This window comes from Jaculus jaculus, chromosome 3 (genome assembly GCF_020740685.1).
Source record: "Jaculus jaculus isolate mJacJac1 chromosome 3, mJacJac1.mat.Y.cur, whole genome shotgun sequence".
Taxonomy (NCBI): domain Eukaryota; kingdom Metazoa; phylum Chordata; class Mammalia; order Rodentia; family Dipodidae; genus Jaculus; species Jaculus jaculus.
This window is the reverse complement of record NC_059104.1, coordinates 82,042,265-82,060,884: the sequence shown is the minus strand read 5'-3', so window position 1 is coordinate 82,060,884 and position 18,620 is coordinate 82,042,265. Positions and strand designations below refer to the sequence as shown.

The 18,620-nt window shown below is 41.0% G+C and overlaps 1 protein-coding gene and 1 pseudogene across 1 annotated transcript in view; one reads left to right on the top strand and one right to left on the bottom strand.

Moving 5' to 3' along the window:
• Positions 1–18,620, top strand: part of Barx2 (BARX homeobox 2) — a 74,726-nt gene that overhangs the window by 32,269 nt on the left and 23,837 nt on the right. The gene's annotated exons all lie outside the window — the stretch shown is intronic.
• LOC105944560 lies at positions 15,916–17,250 on the bottom strand (annotated as a pseudogene).

The following is an 18,620-nucleotide window of genomic DNA, read 5'->3' as shown; positions in this document are numbered from 1 at the left end:
ATCCACCTTACCTTATCATATAGTCTCTATTACTTAGCACTGATTATCTGTTAGTCAGCTTCTGTCACTATAACAAAACACAGAAATAATAATTAGCTTATAAAGAGAAACTGTTTATTTTGGCTCACAGTTTGGGAGGTTTCAAACCATGACTTTATTATTTTGGGCTGTGGTGGGGCAGCACATCATGGCAGGGGTACAGACTCAGTGAAACAAAGTACTTTATGTCCAGGAAGCAAAAGCTAGAGAGGACTGGGATCCTACAGTCCACTTTGAGGTCAAGCCTGACCACTTGAACACATCCTGCAAGGCCTTACCTCCTACAGACTCCACTTCTTCTGAACAGGGCCGCCCCGGAGAGCCAGCTTTGAACACATGGACCTGTGCATTCTCCGAGAGGAGGGACAGGTTTGGACCAATCTCTGCCTCTCTTTAATAATCAGCTTAAGCAATGTCCAGTAGAATACTGTCCTTGCTTCTGAAAGGAAAGCCTACAATGCATTTTAATGCTCTTTCTGGGGAGAAATTTATCTTTTTCCCTTTTGCCCATTTTTTTTCTGTGTTTTGCTGATGTGGGAGTCTATGTATTATATCAAGCAGCCTAGGCATGCCACTAAAGAGCATCGGAACTAAGCATGTGCTTTTGTGAATTCTTCAATTTACTAAAGGTTATTTTTGTATTTTAGGGTTCAGCATAAGTTTTTGGTAATTTGTTTCAAAATCCCACCAGTACTGTACTGCATACACATGTCAGGGACTTATTTTTCATATTTCAAAACAAGCAGGACTATCTCTGGATTTGGTAGCACAGGCCTGTAATTTCATCTCTTCAGGAGGATAAGGCAAGAGCATTACTAATTCAAGGCCTACCTGGGCTACAGAGTTCATTCAAGGCCAGCCTGAGTAGCTTAGCAAGACCCTGTCTCAAAATAAAAAACAAAAAAAGGTATCTGGTTCAGTGGTTGCATAGCATGTGCAGGGTCCTAAGTTCCCTCAATAACACACACAACAACAACATTCCAGGAACATCTTTTAGTTGTAATAACAAGTGAATAATGGGGCACTTTCTTTCCATTCACCAGTTTTCAGAAGTGATAACTTTGGAAGAGTTGTTTTAAGAGAAAGTTACTGGTTAACTGCATTTTTTGTGTCAAGTTGGTCAAATGCAGTGTACATGTACTGTGTTAGTCAGTGTCTGTCATTGTGACAAAGCACCTGGAATAAACAGCTTATAAGGAGGAAAGGTTTATTTTGGTTTACATCTTCTAGTCAGTGGTTGACTGGCCCATTGTTTCTGGGCATGTGACAGCATGGCACCTCATGGTGGGATGGCATGACAGAGACTATTCACTTCTTGGTAGCTGGGAAGGAATATGAGAAAGAGTAGAGTCCCGAGTCCTAATGTACCCCTCAAGGGCACAACGCCTCTGACATCATTTCCTTCTATTAGGTTCCCACTTCTCAATAGCACCTCAGACTAGTGACCAAACCTTGAACACATGGGCCTTTTGTGGAACATTTGGGTTTTCAAACCATAGCCAGTACATTTAAAAATAAGTGTAAATGTTTAAAATGATACCTGACACTGTGGTTAATATTTTCTACATATATGGGTTTTTTTTGTTTACTCTTATTAGCATAATATTTTCTATCCTTGTACTTTTAGGCTACTTTTTATTTATTTATTTATTTTTATTTATTTATTTATTTATTTATGTATGTATGTTTGAGGCAGGATCTTATTGTGTAGCCCAGACTGGTCTTGAACTGAGTACATAGCTCAGGCTGACCTTTATCTTGGGGTTATTCTGCCTCCTCCTGAGTGCTTGGGTTACAGGTATGCACCAGCATGCCCAGCTTACTTTATTTTGCCTTTTTTTTTTTTTGCCAACTCTATTTTCCAGTTCTTTTTCTCTGTTTTCAAAATTCAGCTATTAAAGTTTTATTCCCATAAGTTAATTCTTGTCTTCTAATTGTTCTTTCTGTAAAATTGCATCCTATTTCATGAATATAACATTTTTCTCATCTTTTGGAGGATGTTAATGGTAGTTTTTCAAATTTTTTTTCTTCTACTCCCTGAATTGCTCTGTAATTGCACCAATTTCCCATTTTATCCCTATTTTATTTTTGTCTGTCATATTCAAGACTTTCTTCAAAACAAGGTTTTTGCCCTCAAACATGGGCTGCATCATTACATGCCAGAATGGAACTCCAAGCCACTGAGTGGGAAGGATGTGTGAGAATGAATGTGTGCACACCAGTTCACAGGAACATCTCACTGTGAGGTGTCCAGCCTAGGAGAAGGCTATTCAGATGGAGGATGCAAAAATACCAGCACCAGTAGATCTTTTCTATGGTGATTTGTTTCTCTGGGAAAGAGTTTTTTGCATTTCTCCTAGGAGGTGGGGTTGAGAAGGCTGAGCTTCAGGTGCATCGTCCTCAAGGCTTTGCACACAGACATCCAGTGAACCTGTCCACTCTCTGCTCCACCTCCCTGTGCATGCTGTATAGTCCCTATGGATCCTGGCTGTTGAAATCGTGTTCTCTTCATAGTATAAGCTGTGCGGACACATTAAAGACCTGCCTGAATTATCACAAATTCTTTCCAGGTTCATTCTTGGACAGGCTTTAAATAGGTCTGTACTACACAGCTCCCATAGCTTCTCAGCCCTGCAGTGATATGCCAAATGGAACAGACTATCAAAGAATGTCAGAGTGGAAGCCGCAAGATAATATCCACGTGAAATTATGTCCAGCAGGGAGAATTTAAGTTTTGGGGGAACTGTGCTTACATAAAAATTCTATAATTGGGCTGGAGAGATGGCTTAGCAGTTAAGCGCTTGCCTGTGAAGCCTAAGGACCCCGGTTCAAGGCTTGATTCTCCAGGACCCACGTTAGCCAGATGCACAAGGGGGCGCACGCGTCTGGAGTTCGTTTGCAGCGGCTAGAAGCCCTGGCATGCCCACTCTCCTCTCTCTCTGCCTCTTTCTCTGTCACTGTCAAATAAATAAATAAATTAAATTAAATAAATAAAAATTCTATAATTGAGTTTTGGGCTCATGTTGGGCAGAATCAGGAAGAACACAGTAAGAGCTGGGATGAAGCCCACATATGGGAAAGGATGGAGAGCATGACATGCTAACACGGAGCTAGGAAGAGCAAGAGGCTTTGCTGTAGCTCAGAAACTTGCCATCGGACACAGTGAAGAATTAGTTGACCTACAATTTGTGTTTGACAGTGAGTTACTACTCAGCTCTGGTGATACAATAAAATTATCAGACCTACCACAGGCAAGCTAATCTGAACTTGGGTGTGGGGCCTGGGAGCTACTATGTCTTTTTTTCCTTCAAAACTTCCAAAGGCTGTTTTGATTTACAAATAGGATTGAGGCCCCTAGAAAGGCAGAGAAATTTTTTGGAAGTGAATCAGATCTGAAATAAGGCTCCTGCACTTTGAAAGTGCTCAATTGGCATCTATAATTCAAAACTCAAATTAAAAATTATAACATGAGGTTTTATAAACACAGTACATTACATTTAGAAAATGTAATGCAGAGAAGCTTGAAGGAGGGACACATACTTGGGGTAGTTAGGACCTCCTCACGGAGTACCAGTTTTGAGCTTGGTCCTGAAGTCTGTTCTAAAGGGGTACAAAGGAGAATCACACAGTTCTTAGTCACAAAAAACTTCTATTTTAGGCTGAGCAAAATAAGGATGGCAAGCTTGTAGAAGCAGAGTTACTTGATGCTAAATTACTTTTGGAAATTTAAATGTGGCATGAGATTAAAGAACAGTTTTGGGTATATTTGGAAAAGTTTCTAGTTACAGATATTATTTGAGTTTTAGTTTAAAGAACTATAGAGAACAGTTTACACGTGACCAGTGGACATTTGCACCTTCCTAGGCACCATGTTAAGCATTTACACTGGTCACCTATTCGAATTCATGAGGTATCCTTAGAAGATTTGTGCCATTATTATCTCTGCTTTGCAGGTGAAAAAGACCAAGGCTTATTGAGGTCAAAGCAATGTGTCAAAAGTCACATGAGTGATTAAGTGATGCAGCTAAACTCCAAAGCCAGGTCATGTCCTCTTGGACTTAGCTTATGACCACCACCAAGGTAAACAGAGGCCAGAGCTGACCATGTATGTTTCTTGGATGCCAAGTAAGTGGCCTGTTAGCTTGAGTAGACACTTCACTAGAAAGGTGGTTGTGGCCCAGTTCAAATTGTCAGGGGTTTTGACTGCCATTTCCTGGGATTTAACTTTATTATTTGTACACCGTGGCATAATTGAAGGTGTTTGAAGCAGAGGGCACAAAGATGGAAATTATTATTAGTTTTTTTCTGCTTGAAAGACAACAAGGTTAAACTGATTGGAGACATGGAGGCCAGTTAAGAAGACATACCATCTGTGGTTATCTGTACAAAACAGAGCACATTAGCATTCTGTCAAGGATGTAAAGGGCTCACAAGACCCTGCTCCTCCCTTTGGCAGTTAATGGTGGTGGTGGTGGGGGGTCATGTCCTTCAGAGATGTAGCCATTGGTAAATTGCCTATTTTCTTTTAAGTAATCCTTTACCCGTGCTCATGCAGGCAACCCTAATGTAACTCAGTGGGTCACAAAGAGAATAAGAAAAGAAAGAAATGCAAGTGGGAAGGGGATTAGAAGAGAAGGGGCTTAATGGGAAAAGAAAGGCAATGGGAGCTAATAGGGGTAAATATGATCAAAATACATTATTTGCATGAAATTATCAAAGTAAAATAAAGAATACTATTATGGACAAAATGTGTACAGTGTTTTGAATTGTATCTCACATATAATAAACACTAGATATTGGTTACAAGTAAAAACATGTCTCAGTAGTACAAGTATGAAAGTCCAGGGCCCTGAGCACGTAGCAGGGGTGCAATGGTGGGATGGGGAAGGACAGGAAGAGTGTCAGACAGTCTGGGAAAGAACTTCTGTAGGCACAGAGGCTGGGACATGACGTTGAGTGACAGGGTGCACTTCCTTACATTACAGTAAGGAAGGGGGCTTTTAGAGTTGAGAAGGTATTTTCTTCAGACACAGAGGACTTATTTAAAATGGTTTACATTGTATCTAGCTTAGTTCTAGGCTTATACAAATGATGTGACCTTTGATTCAGCTAGGTTCTGGATATAATTAATTTAGGCCTTGTGACTAAGCTATTTTATAGGGCCTACCTAAGAGCTTCTGAGATAAAGGGATTACATAAATTACATAAAATCTGATTCGAATATAGGACTTTGGTAATATTTCTCAGCATGCCAACACATCGCTTCCTTCTTCCCTATGTTGTTTTGTCATAATTACAGCTGCTAGGCTCAGGACAGAGCTTTCTTTAAGAACTCCATCTTCTCTGAGGCTTGAATGACACCTGTTCTTTCCTAGGCTTCTGTAATACTGTATTTATATACCTGACCTGTGCCTTTAAGTCATGTTAGCATGATGAGCAAATGACAGCAGTGAGGAGAAGCAGGGTGTGAATCAGAGTCTGTTTATAGCTCTGCTGTGATTGTAGTCATGTGTTGGCTTCAAAAAGACCCTGGGCCTTGATTACTCCTCTAGAAGGTGTGTGGAGATACTACCTGGGCTAGGTGTGAGAAATTCAGATACATTCTTACTAATGATTTTCATAAGGGCTAAAGAGTTTAGTCCAAAAGTAATTAAAGTGAACAATAGCGCTGTCAACAACACTCCCCAATAATGAGATAGCAATTAATGAATGAGTGAGCTCATGGTTCCTCTTGCCTCCTGGCATCAGGCATCTCATGATAAGCAATGTACTATTACTCATGATAAGCAGTGTACTATTACTCACTAAATCCTTTATTTTATACTGCTCTTTTAATTTATTTAACTTTCATTTGTTATTTAACAATTCAATCTTTCCATTTAAATGGGAGATGACATCTACTCTCCCCCCCCCCCAAATATAAGCATTATGAACAACTGTGGCTTAACTACTCTGGAACTTCCTTGGTTCACTCCCTGTGATAGGCCCCATAATTAGTCTCTTAATAGTGGCTTGATGGTGCTATTGATGATAATGAAGAACTTTAAGTATGCTCCTATTGCCTAATGAGACAGCCTCTTTGATGTGTTATCTGACGCCCTCATTGTGTGGCTCAGCCTGGCTGCTTCCTCCCCCAGAAGCATCAGGATGCCTTGGCACATGCTCCTTCTGAAATATCTCAGGCAGCTAGCTTGCTTTCTTCTACAGTTCTCCAGAGATTTCAGATAGGCAGCAGTGGCTGTTCTGATGGTCCACAGATGGTAATATTTACTAAATGTATTTCCCATTACCTTCAGTGACTTCATTTACTAAGATGTCTTCAAACCATTCCCAGATCACAGAACAGTGGGTTCTGAAAACATGTGGCTCCTTAGGCCTAAATTGTTCAGAGTTAGAGGCTGAGACATGAGTACACATCTTTCACTCTATATGGTATGTGTAGACATGACAGGCATCAAGAGTTGGTTTTTATTTTGTAGTGCAGAGGATCAAACCCAGGGCCTCAATCATGTTAGGCTGGCACTCCACCACTGAGATATATCCCTAGATCCTCTGATGTTTTTCAATAGCAGAATAGCCTTCTATTGTGCATGTACTATAGATTGTATATATATGTGTATATATAGATTATATAGAGAGAGTTGTGTATATATATATATATATAATTTATAGTACACGTACAATAGAATAATAAATGTGATATACATACATATCACATTTTCTTTATCCTATCATCAGCTGTTTTTCCACTTCTTGGCTGTTGTGAGTAGTGCTGCAATTGACATGAGAGTGCAGATGTCCCTAAGACATACTGACTTCAGTTCCTTTGGGATAAAAAAGTTAATCTGATAAAAGTTGGGAATAAATGGTGGTTAGCAGAGGCTAGGAAAAGTAGGAAAGAGAGGGATGGCACTAAGATATAGAGAGGAATAAATGGTGTGCAATTACACAGAAGGGTGATCATAGATAATGATAGTGAATATTTTTAAAAAGCTAAAAAAAGGATTTTGACTATTTTAACCATAACTAAATAATGAAAATTCTACAATGTATAGTGAATATTAGATGATATACCACAAATATATATAATGCTTATGCTTTTATGCATGAGTTTAATTAATCTTAAAAGAGACTTTGTTTTGTGAAGATCTCTCATCAGCCCTCATTTTTTCTTTGTGTCCCTATTATAAAGGGCATTAACATGCCATGTCTTCTCTGAAGCCATAGATGTCCCTTGATGTTTTTGAAGCAACCTGTAGCTTATATCCCAATAATGACAGTTTCCTGAGACTTTTTTTTTCTTGGGTCTAATATGACCTGGGCTTTCAGGGCCTTATGTAGGCTTCTGTGTTTAGTCCCATAAAGACTCACCCAGCTTCAGAGATGGAGATTTCTTTTGAAGTCTTCTGTCTATGTTTTGCTTCACCCTATCTTACAAAGAAAGGAATGATTGGATAAACTGACTGTTTTCTATGTGAGCACCAGAAATGCCAAGTCTGATCTTCAGGGAATAAAGCCAGTGCTAGAAAGTAGAGTATGCATGAATGCACTTTTTCAGTTTTCATACTCTGACCATGGAGATGTGACACAATCTTAAAGTGTTTGGGAACCATGCCTGAGTATGGGTCCTTTATTATTTACCCATGGAGATACTCTGTGGCTGCTGTGGAGAGGGAAGGGTAGAAGGGTGTGTTTATGGATGGAGGTGGGTAGGTTAAGAAAGACCTGTGGTGAAAGGTAGGAGGAACAAGTGTTTGTGTATGGAGAAGTTTGGGAAAGCAGCCCCTTTCCTACAGAAACTTCCTTAGAAGTTCTTCAGAAATGACTTACCTTTGTGTTTGGATTGCTTATCTTAAACTATGATTCCCAAGGAATTTCAAAACTAAGGCTAGTTCCTTACTAGTTCAGAATACTAAGATAGTTCATTTAACAGACTGCCTGCTCATATGCACAAATCCCTGGATTCATTTCCTAGCACCACATAAACTAGTCATGGGTGGTTCACATCTGCAGTCACAGCATTCTAGAGGTGAAGGCAGGAAGGTAACAATCTCAAGGTCATGCTTGGCTACACAGGGAGTTTGAAGCCAGCCTGGGATACATGAGACCCTGTCACAACCTCTTTTCCCCTTACAAAAAAAATAATTGTGGAGTCTGTCAAAAACACTTGAGTTGATATGTGCAAACCCCTCTTTCCCCCTTGAACTCTGACCAGCTAGAAACCCTGACCAGTAAGTGAGTGGGTGACAAGTTGACATTTCTAGTTTCTATTTAAAAACTACCTGGCTACTTGACAATCTGAACTTGACTGGAGTAACTTCATTATAGGCTGAAAAACATAAAAGACCATCTGCATCTGTGATGAATTTTGGTGAGAGCACCAGAAATCCTCTTTTCTGTACTGGAAGTGAATAGCAGAAATGAAACGCACTGCAGTTGTTGGATGGAAGTGGGTCTGGTGCTGCATCAGGGAGCCTGTGCTGTCATTAGTCCTGATGTGTGTGTGTGTGTGTGGGGGGGTTCTCAAATTTTGACAGGAAGAGAGAAGATGCTCTGCGAAGGGTATGCTCATGCACAGGTCTGCTGTCAGAGAATCCAAGCGTACGTTTGTGTTGCTCTTTTCCCTTTGTGTTTCCCCTGATCAATCAAATTTACTTCCTTAACTGTTGACATAGCTATGCCTATGAAGTAAATTTGCTGAATTGATATTTCCATAATTTTCCACTTTATAATAGAATTTCAAAACTTATTCTGATATCCATCTTACTTTAGTCATAAGAGGTCCTAAATTTGAAATACACACTTGCTGTGTACATTTCACAGAGTCTTGCTGTGTAGCCTAGGCTGGGTTTTAATTCATGATCCTCCTTGGTCTTGTTCCAGAGTACTAGAATTGTAATTGTGCACTGCCCATGCCTGGCTTAAACAGATGCTTTGAAATAGCCTGGGCAAAATTTTTAACTTCAGCTTATTGAAGTTATCTCTCTTCTTTTGGGAGAGAAAGTTTTGAACCTAGAATCCTGAGCTAATCTAGGGAGACTGCAGCACTTTCCTTAACTTTTGTATTTGTACTTGATTTTCTATACCAATTGTTAGATTGGTATCAGTTTAGGAAATAAATTTGGCAGCTTAAAGGAAACCCAAAGCTATCAGAGCATCTATCTATCTATCTATCTATCTATCTATCTATCTATCTATCTATCTATCTATCTATCATCTATCTATCAATCACCTAGCTATCCATCCATTCACCCATATATGTATGTATGTATGTATGTATGTATGTATGTATGTATGTATGTATCCATCCATCCATCCATCCATCCATCTATCTATCTATCTTATCTATCTATCTATGTAATCTACCTGTTCAAGAAATAATGGTTGCAATATTTATAAAGAAACCTTTCTGCCACACATTGAAATGGTTCATACAGGATAAAGAAATATCTGAATATGTGTATGTCTTGACTCAATTCTTTGGATTGGGTAATGGGGGTCATTATTTCTATGTTAGATGAATTTTAGAATGTCTTGTTATTCCAACCCAAGTTTTCCTGCCCAGGAAACACCATTATCTGCGTTATACTTAACCTGGACTGGAACCCCAGTGCCATCGTTCTCCTGGATAGGACAGAATCTCTCCAATTGTATTCTACTTTATCTTTCAGAAATCTATAGATTTAGGTAGTTTTTCTGTGTGTGGGAATATATATATTAGTTGAGTGGTTTATTGAGTCTTCTCCTGAAAAGACTGACCCTTCCTGCCCTTACCACAGAGTATACTATTACTGCCATTATTGCTTTTTAGTGAACAAGTCAATGCTAGTGCTGCAGGGCATCAAATTTTCATGTAATAAGTTTACCCTTTCTTTCCTTATTTCCTCCAAAATATGTTTAAGTTTTCTTAAGGATAATATTCCAAGCAGAACCTTATGCATTGGCTGGTAATATATGGGTTTATTAGCTGTGAATCTGTGACTTAACTAAGCTTCTCCCAGCTTCAATCAAATTAAGAAAAACATTGTCTACAGCCAAATAGCACTCAAGATTTGGTACCCTTGCTTACAAAGCCAATACAGTAGTGTGAACAGACATTCATCCTCTCATCTAGAGGACTAAGACTTAGCCTTATTCAGATATTGACTTTGATTAATGCTTTTTGCCTCATCCTTTCAAAAGCTAGGTTAGAAAAATGAAGCTTATGTTTTGTTTTCAATGTGTCATTTGCCATAAATGACAGAGCCTCAAAGCCTCAATTTTGTAAGGTGAAAATTATGCAGGTGGAATAATTTGCTTCCAGTAGACAATCTGGATCACTCATGGGTATATTAGGTAAGTATATCCCCACTTCTTGTGGACCAAGAAGAGTTAATCAAGCTGGAGTTTATATGCACGTATTGATATTCTTTCTCTTTTCACACTTGTTTAATTCAGCTAATGTTTATTCAGTTTCTAAGCACAAGAAGTATCAATAGGTAGATGCATAAGACAAAAACTTCAAATCAGATTCAGAACTATAAAGACATTTCATTTCTTAGTGTAATATCACTAATAAAATCCTTGAATTCCTGGCATCAAAAAAGATTTTAAAAACCATTAAATCTCTTCATTTATAGTTGAGGAAAAAGACCTCATTGTGGATTGAAGGCTGAGCAGTCTTAATGGAGTTGCTACAGATGGAGATGGGTATTGATAGACAGGATTTGGCTCAGGCAATGGTAAGCACCAAGGTTTGTAGCTGTAGGAAGCAGTTATATTTGCTCTGGCTGGCCAGTTGGGTACTATGGTGTACATAACTGCTGTTAATTGCTGTTATCTCTCAACATGATGAGCTCCTTTAAGAACAGGTACATGAGTGGGGCAGACTTGTTTGAGTAAGAGAGAAAGGAAGAGAAACTCATTCTGTCCATCAGGATCCTGCCATTTGGGCAGTGGAAATAGCTCAAATGGCAACTTACTTCTACTAGATTCTTGAATTCCTACGGCTCCTATGCCATTGAGCATTTGTCACACACTTCATGTTTTCCTACAGACCTTTTAGTATAACATCTAATTTCCCCAGTTAGATAGTTAGCTTACTGAAGGTAGAAAGTAGGAATGTCCTCTCTTCCTGTCTCTGCCTTAGCATGGAGCTTGGAAGCTGTTTGGTCAAGTTCTTTGATAGTGGTGACAGTGAGCCAGGCGATTCCTTCTGCTAACGTTGTGTAGACACTGCCACCAGGAAGACCAGCAAAACAGAAACCACTGAACAGGAAGCATGAGACAGTGGGAGGGCTAGTACAAGAAAGCAGGGATAGTTAAAAAAAATCAGGGTTAACAAGACAGCAGGGCTGGCACAGGAAAGAAAGCTGGGACAAGAAAGCAGGGTGGTAATTCCTTAGTGAATGGAGGCAATCCATGCCTGCTAAGTGGATATTTAGAAAAGTTTGAGCCTTTCTTGGAATAGTTCTTTACTGACTTTCCTATTTATTAATCAGTGTTGGCTACAATAAGCTTTCAGAGAAGTTTTGTTGTTTTTTTTTTTTGCCACTTTATAGAAGAGAAAATAGGAACTGTGAAGTGTGATTTGGCCATGGCCCCAGAGCCCAATGGGATCAGAACTATTTTCCTCAACCTTAATCTCTTGATTCCATAGAATCAGTTCAGTGGAGGGGTGGGCCCAAGGGATAGGGAGATAGGCCTTTTGATTTTGCTTTGTGCTGAAGAACAATACAATTTGGTGAGAAACAGATGAGTAAACAAATTATCTTGTAATTTAAGGTTAGAATTGAGTAAGTGTGAATCAGATCACAAACAAAATATGTGGGTTCACAAAGGTAGGAGTGATTAATTCTCTTTGTGTAATAAAAACAGCTGCTTCAGGCAGCTTTTCATTAGTGAGGGCTTGTGAGGAGTAGAGGGATGCAGGTGTGGGTGTGCCTCGACTACAGAATGACCCAGAGAGAAGGAAGACCATTTCCAGTTTGTCCTCAGCTAAGGGAGCTAAGGGCTGGTGGAGATTCAGGGACATGAAGATGTGAGGAGATATGGCACATTAGGAGCTTGGAAAAGTCCAGGAATTATCTGCCAGGCTAGCTTCATTGATCTTGGCTCCCAGCATGGCCCAGTATTTTTGTGGGCGCCCACAGCTCTGATAACATTGCAGGTGGAAAGTAATAAGACCGAGCTTGTCTCTCTACCATCTGACTCTACAAGGATGATGTAATCAGTGCACCAGGGTTGCTCTGAGTCCTCTGTCTCTGAGCCTTTCTTCACCCTACCCCCCCATCTCCCCATTGTTTCCTCTCCACTGCACTTGCTATCCTTTGTTTTTGACTTCGTGAATTTTCTTGGTTTTTTGTTGTTTGATTGTTTTTTTTTTTAATCTGAATAATAATTATTCTGGAGTCTGTATCATGACAATCTCATGTAGATTTTCAAAGAAATTTGTTCCATAGTTCTAATTCATTTACACTTACCTCATCAAATGCTATCACTCCCTTTTAATGGTGAAAGTACTTTGTCAGTCTTTGAGTTGGCTTCTCAAAACACTTTTCTTTAGCCACACAATGGCATAACCTGTAGTAGCACACCCACTGCACTCACTCTGCTGGGCTGGGAACTGAGGACATCAAAAGTTAATGGACTCCTCAGAGGTTCATTGTGTTTCCTTTCCTTGTGGTGTCTCTTCTTTCTCTGCTTGCAATCATGGAACTTCAAGGCATTTTACTACCTTTAGCTGACTCCAGACATAAGACAGGGCAAAGGCGTTAAGTACCCAGTAATTATTATCCTGGCACTTTTTAGTAATTTACTTTTGTGTTTTTTTTTTGGGGGGGGGGGTCTCTCAAGTATATCTTTCCTTGTCCATTACTCACCTTGACAAGGACCATGCCATAGAGGCTGTTCTGTGAATTGTGTGCTTGGTTGAAACAGTGCTTGGGTAAGGAGATGAAACCTAGTGCCCCTTACATGCTAATTAAGCTATATCCCCATCCCTTTTTGTTTATGTAGGTCTGTACAAAGAACTATTTCTGAAGTCTTTGGGGTTGGCAGTTTTAGGAGGGTGTTGAGTCAGCCTTGTCTTTGCACTCATTTTCATTGCTTCCTGGTTCCTGTTAATTCTAGTACATAGCTGCTAGAGTCTTTGAGGACTTCCACTAGGTAAAGAAAGCTGGCTTTTTATTTTTATTCACTTATTTTTTATTTTTTTGCTTTTTTTATTGGCAACTTCCATAATTGTAAACAATAGCCCATGGTAATTCCATTCCTCCCCCCACTTTCCCCTTTGAAACTCCACTCTCCATCATAACCCTTCCACCTCTTAATCAGTCTCCCTTTTATTTTGATGTCCTGATCTTTTCCTCTTAGTATGATGGTCTTATGTATGTAGTGTCAGGCACTGTGAAGTCATGGATATCTAGGCCATATTTTCTTATCTGGAGGAGCATGTTGTAAGGAGTCCTACCCTTCCTTTGGCTCTTATATTCCTTCTGCCACCTCTTCCACAATGGACCTTGAGCCATGGAAGGTGTGGTAGAGATATTTTAGGACTTCCACTGGGTAGAAAACTGTTTCTTTTTAATTTTTAAAAAGAGTATTACTAAATTATCCAGACTGTCCTTGAACTCACTCTAGCCCAATGCAGCCTTGAGCCTGCAATCCTCCTGGTCTAGGTTCCCAAGATGTAGCTGGGATTCCAGCAGCAGCACCACTAGGACCAGCTTAAGTCTGATTTCCTTTTTTTTGGGGGGGGGGTTTAACTCTAGGCCAGGCTGACCTGAAATTCACTATGTAGTCTCCAGGTTGTCTCAAACTCATGGCGATCTTCCTACCTCTGTTTCCCAAGTGCTGGGATTAAAGGCAAGCACCACCATGCCCAGCTCTTTTTTTTTTTATATAGTATGTAAAATTTAATTACAAAATTCATGGCTTACATAAGCACATACATCATGTTGACAGCTTAAGAATGTCATCAATCAAAAGACAGAAGAAACTTCAGCCAGTCTTGATTGGCAGGACCACAGACTGTCCACACAGAGCCACTGACACTTTCATTAAGGTGCATTTGAAGCAGCAGCTCTGATGCCCATGAGTCAGTATCTACTGTAGAACCAAGTCTGCTGGCTTTACAGTATGTCAGCAATCAGTTATCTCCCCAATAATTTAAAAGACAGAGACCAGTGGAAACACCACTGACATTGATATACCGCCGACATTGATACACCCCTCTAGGATCATTAGAGTAGCAAATGCTAGTAGCTTTCCTCTCCATTTTCATGGATTAAGATAAATCTGTACTGTACAGTTAAAATTTGTATAAAAGTTAAGACCTGAAGTGTTTTTCCCCAAGACAAAAGTTCTATGTTAAAACTATGTTAAAAAAAGAGGTAGTGTGTGAAAGTACTTTTACTTACTAACATACTGAGCTCCTGCACCATTTCTCATAGAAATGAATGAGACCTTCTACCCCTAGCATTATCTTGCCTTTCAAGAGTCAAATATTGAAGACTCTTCAGTGTTGAACATGGAATGCCATTACCAAGTATTGGTGGATGAGGAAGAATGTGGAGAATGCAACAGGAAGTACTGTGTCATGTGACATGCCCTCAGCTAATGGTTTCTGGATAGTGTGCTCAGTGACAAGGTGGACAACACAGCAGAGGGCTGAGTCCAGTGGTCTTCACTTAACTAACACTTCAATTCTGTGCCCTACCACGTACAGAGAACATCCTTCATAATGGATTCACTGGATTCTTCATAGTTTTAATAGCACACGATTGTTATAAAAGGTATCCATGCCAGCCCTACCATAAGATTAATAAATAACTCTCTGAAAGCTCCTGGAGCTCAGGTCTTGGGGCAAACTGCAGTTCTGTGCCCTCAGTATGACAGGGAAAGCACTGTCCTTCCCTGGCCCTCAGTGATGTGCTGGACAGTAGTAAACAGCCTCATAAAGTGGCCCTCCCAGCCAGAGGTAAGTAGCTAAGTGTCAGCTGCACTCTTAGAAATCATGAAGGAAAACCAAATTGTTTTAGTAAAAAGTGCACAAATATGTCCCATGTGTGCCTCTCTCATTCTAGGCATCTTTCTAGTCCCCACAGCCCACACAAGCAAGACAGGAATGATTTCCACTGCACTGGACAAGAGCAGATTACAGGATTCCGTGGGCTTATGGCAGCCTGCAGATGTGAAGCTACAGGGTAGGGACACCAATGGGAGCTACTGTCACCACTCAGGAATGGGCAACAGGAAGCACAGACAACAGGTTTGGTTCTAAGAATTGAGAAAGGAAAAAACACTAAACTAAAAACAGTGCGTTTGGCCAAACAGTCTATCCCCATTAACAACAGAGGCACATTTAAAAAAGTTAAAACAGCTATCTTGGGAAGGCAGAGCTGAGATCCCATATGCCAAAAGAATCAATTTCCTCCCATCAAAAATTAAAAATATAGGACTGGAGAGATTGGTCAGTAGTTAAGGTGCTTTCCTGGGAAGCCTAAGGACCCACGTTCTACTGTCCAGATCCCCCGTGAGCTGGATGCACAAGGTGACACAAGTCACGCATGTGCACAACGTGGCACACACATCTGGAGTTTGACTGCACTGGCTGGAGGCCCTGTTGTGCCAATCTCAATCTCTCTCTCTTTCTCTCATAATTTTTTAAAAAATATAGTGAAAAGCCAAGTGAACCAGGTTCTGCACAGCGGTGAATATGCAACCACTTCCAAAGAAATGACAATATGGGGCCTGACAGCCAGCTTTCCACAGAAAAAGTTGCACAGGCCCTTCTGCACACACACATGCACTCTGAGCTGCTCCATACTTTTTAGCAATGTGTCAGCACGAGGATCTGCCTGCTCCCAGCTTTGGTACAGAGGTATACAGCTTTCATTAAGAGCCCAACGTCCAGGTAGGTCTCCATGGCACCCTCATTCGGGAAACAGCCACACATGGTTCATAGAGTGATGATGGTCCAGCTTCCTCTAAGAGCTGTTGCTCTAGAGCATGCCTTTCAGACTCTGTACTGGCGCTGCTGCCGCCAGAGCACAGCTCACCACAGCCGAGGAGAGAAAACCGTTCTCCACACACTCGAAGCTGAGTGCCATCTGTGTCAGAGGCTCCAGGCTTTGGGCATTGGGCACAGCTCTGGGGATCTGCTGCAGTAGCCCACTGTCCTCAATAATGACGTCATCTTCATCACTGTCTTGGTCACCTGGCTCAGAGCTTGGTTCTGCCTGCTGCGGGTGGGTAGCTCACAAGGATGTTGTCAGTAGTCCGACTGTTTCTAACAACGTAGTTCTCTGGTTGGCTGGTCTCACTGCCATGATCAGCTCACGGCTACTGGAAGTCATCATGTCTGTCACTTAATCTAGACTCTTTCCAGAAACTTTGCCATTCACTTCTAAAACCTCATCATTAACAGGTAGCAGCTCTATGTCTTGAGCCAGACCTCCTGGGATGAGTTTGGATATAAAGATCCCTGGGATTTTCTTCCAGCTGTGTGGAGTCACCCTGACACTGGAGCCACCCAGGATATAGAACCCCAGAGGCTTCTCGGTGCCTTGCTTGTACAGACAGACTCTGCGGTGGGTTTCAGGCAGAGCATCCATGTCTTCAATGGGCCTGAAGTCTTGGGGCATGCTGATGACAATGTGAGGCTTCTTCCTATGGTTGGCTGTAACACATTGCCCAGTAGTTGTCTTCATTATGAGCATGTCTCTTCCAAAGGCACTTTAGTCTGCCTCTTCCTTCATTTGTCTAAAAATCCTAAGCAAGCCAGGCATGGTGGCACACCTTTTAATCCCAGCACTCAGGAGGCAGAGGTAGGAGGATCGCTGTGAGTTCAAGACCATCCTGAGACTACATAGTGAATTCCAGGTCAGCCTGGACCAGAGTGAGACCCTATCTTGAAAAACAAAAACAACAACAAAAAATCCTAAGCAGTGGTTGACCATGAAAACTGCCATGTAATAATAGTCATCATTGTTTATGGGCAGTAGGTCTCCGTGGGTGTCTGCATAGCCCACCAGAACCTCAACATTGAGACTCTTGTGGACATGCTGCAGTAAGCCATAAAAACTCAAATTTTCCAGGTTTTGATCTTTCCAGCGAAAACCAATGAAACTTAATTCCAAACTTGCTCCTCACCTCCATGGTGCCCAGGTAGCTGCGGCTTGCCTGGTGCCTATGATTGCTGAGTGGTGGTGGCCTCTTCCCTGCAGGCATCGAGGATGGGCTGGGGTCACAGGCACCTGCAGCAGTGCCAGGCGGGCGGGCAGGGACCTGGTTTCCTCCATGAGGCCTGGGGCAGCTGGCCAAGGCTTGACCTGTGCTCTAGGTCACTCTGACAGTAAGTGTTAGAGGTATTTTTCTTTCCATCTCCAAAAGTACCAGCCAGTTGGTTGACTGGGGAGCACGAGGAATTATTTGGGGTACAGATGATTGTTGATTTTATTTTATTTTTTTCTCATGGAACTCAGTACTGCTACTCAGTTGTTCCACCAAGTCTCTTTTAGGCTGTCTGAATACATCTGTCTCCAAATCCTTGTGTGTACTGCTCGCGTCTTTCTAAAGCTTTTTGCATGTATCTAGGTCATAAATTCCTGGAACATAAATCAATCAAGCAGGCATCTTAGAGATTTTTATCCACTCTGACCTCTGGCCCTTGCTTGTGTCAGTCAGAAATGTGGGTGTTGTTAAGTCATTTGAGAGACTGGTATGTTGAAGAAATGGAAGAGAAGCCTACAGGAGATTATAGGAGCAGATACTGTGACTTGAAGCTTCTGCTGTGGTTCATGTGCAGCCCAGGCAGAGGACTCCCGGTCAAGGAGATGTGCAAGAGTCAGCAGCTGTGGATGGCGTCCATGCCTGAGCCCAGCACCGTCATGCGCAAGAGCTTACACAGTGTACAATCTGGAAATACAGTCATTCATTAGTATCCATGGGAATTGATTCCAGGACATCCTGACCCTATGAATACTTAATTCATGACTGCTCAAATCCCTTATATGAACTGGTGCATTTCCTCCTAAATACTTACAATCATCTCTAGGTTATTTATAATATTCAATACAATGCAAGTGCTATGCAAATGTTGTTATACTTCATTGATCAGGAAAGAATGAAAAAGTGTACATGTTCAGTATAGACCCAACATAAGGTTGGTTATATTCATGGCTGCAGAATCCAGGGATCCACAGGAATGAGTCCTTTGTTAAGGGCAACAAATGTTCTGGTGTCTTTCCAGATTTCCTGGCATGGGTCAAACACCAATGTGTTCAGGCTTTAACATTCAAAAACAGCTGGGCGTGGTAGCATAGCCTTTTAATATAGTACTTGGGAGGCAGAGGTAGGAGAATCACTATGAGTTCAAGGCCACCCTCACACAACTTAGTGAATTCCAGGCCATCCTGGGCTAGAATGAAACTCTACCTTGAAAAACCAAAAAAAAAAAAAAAAAAAAAAAAAGAATACAACATATGTTTGGCAGGGATGTACTTATAGATACATAATACACACATAGATAATGTGATATTTGTCTTGTTGCAAAACATTGCTTAAAGTTGAAGAAAAACAACTATTAGAAAATGCATAGG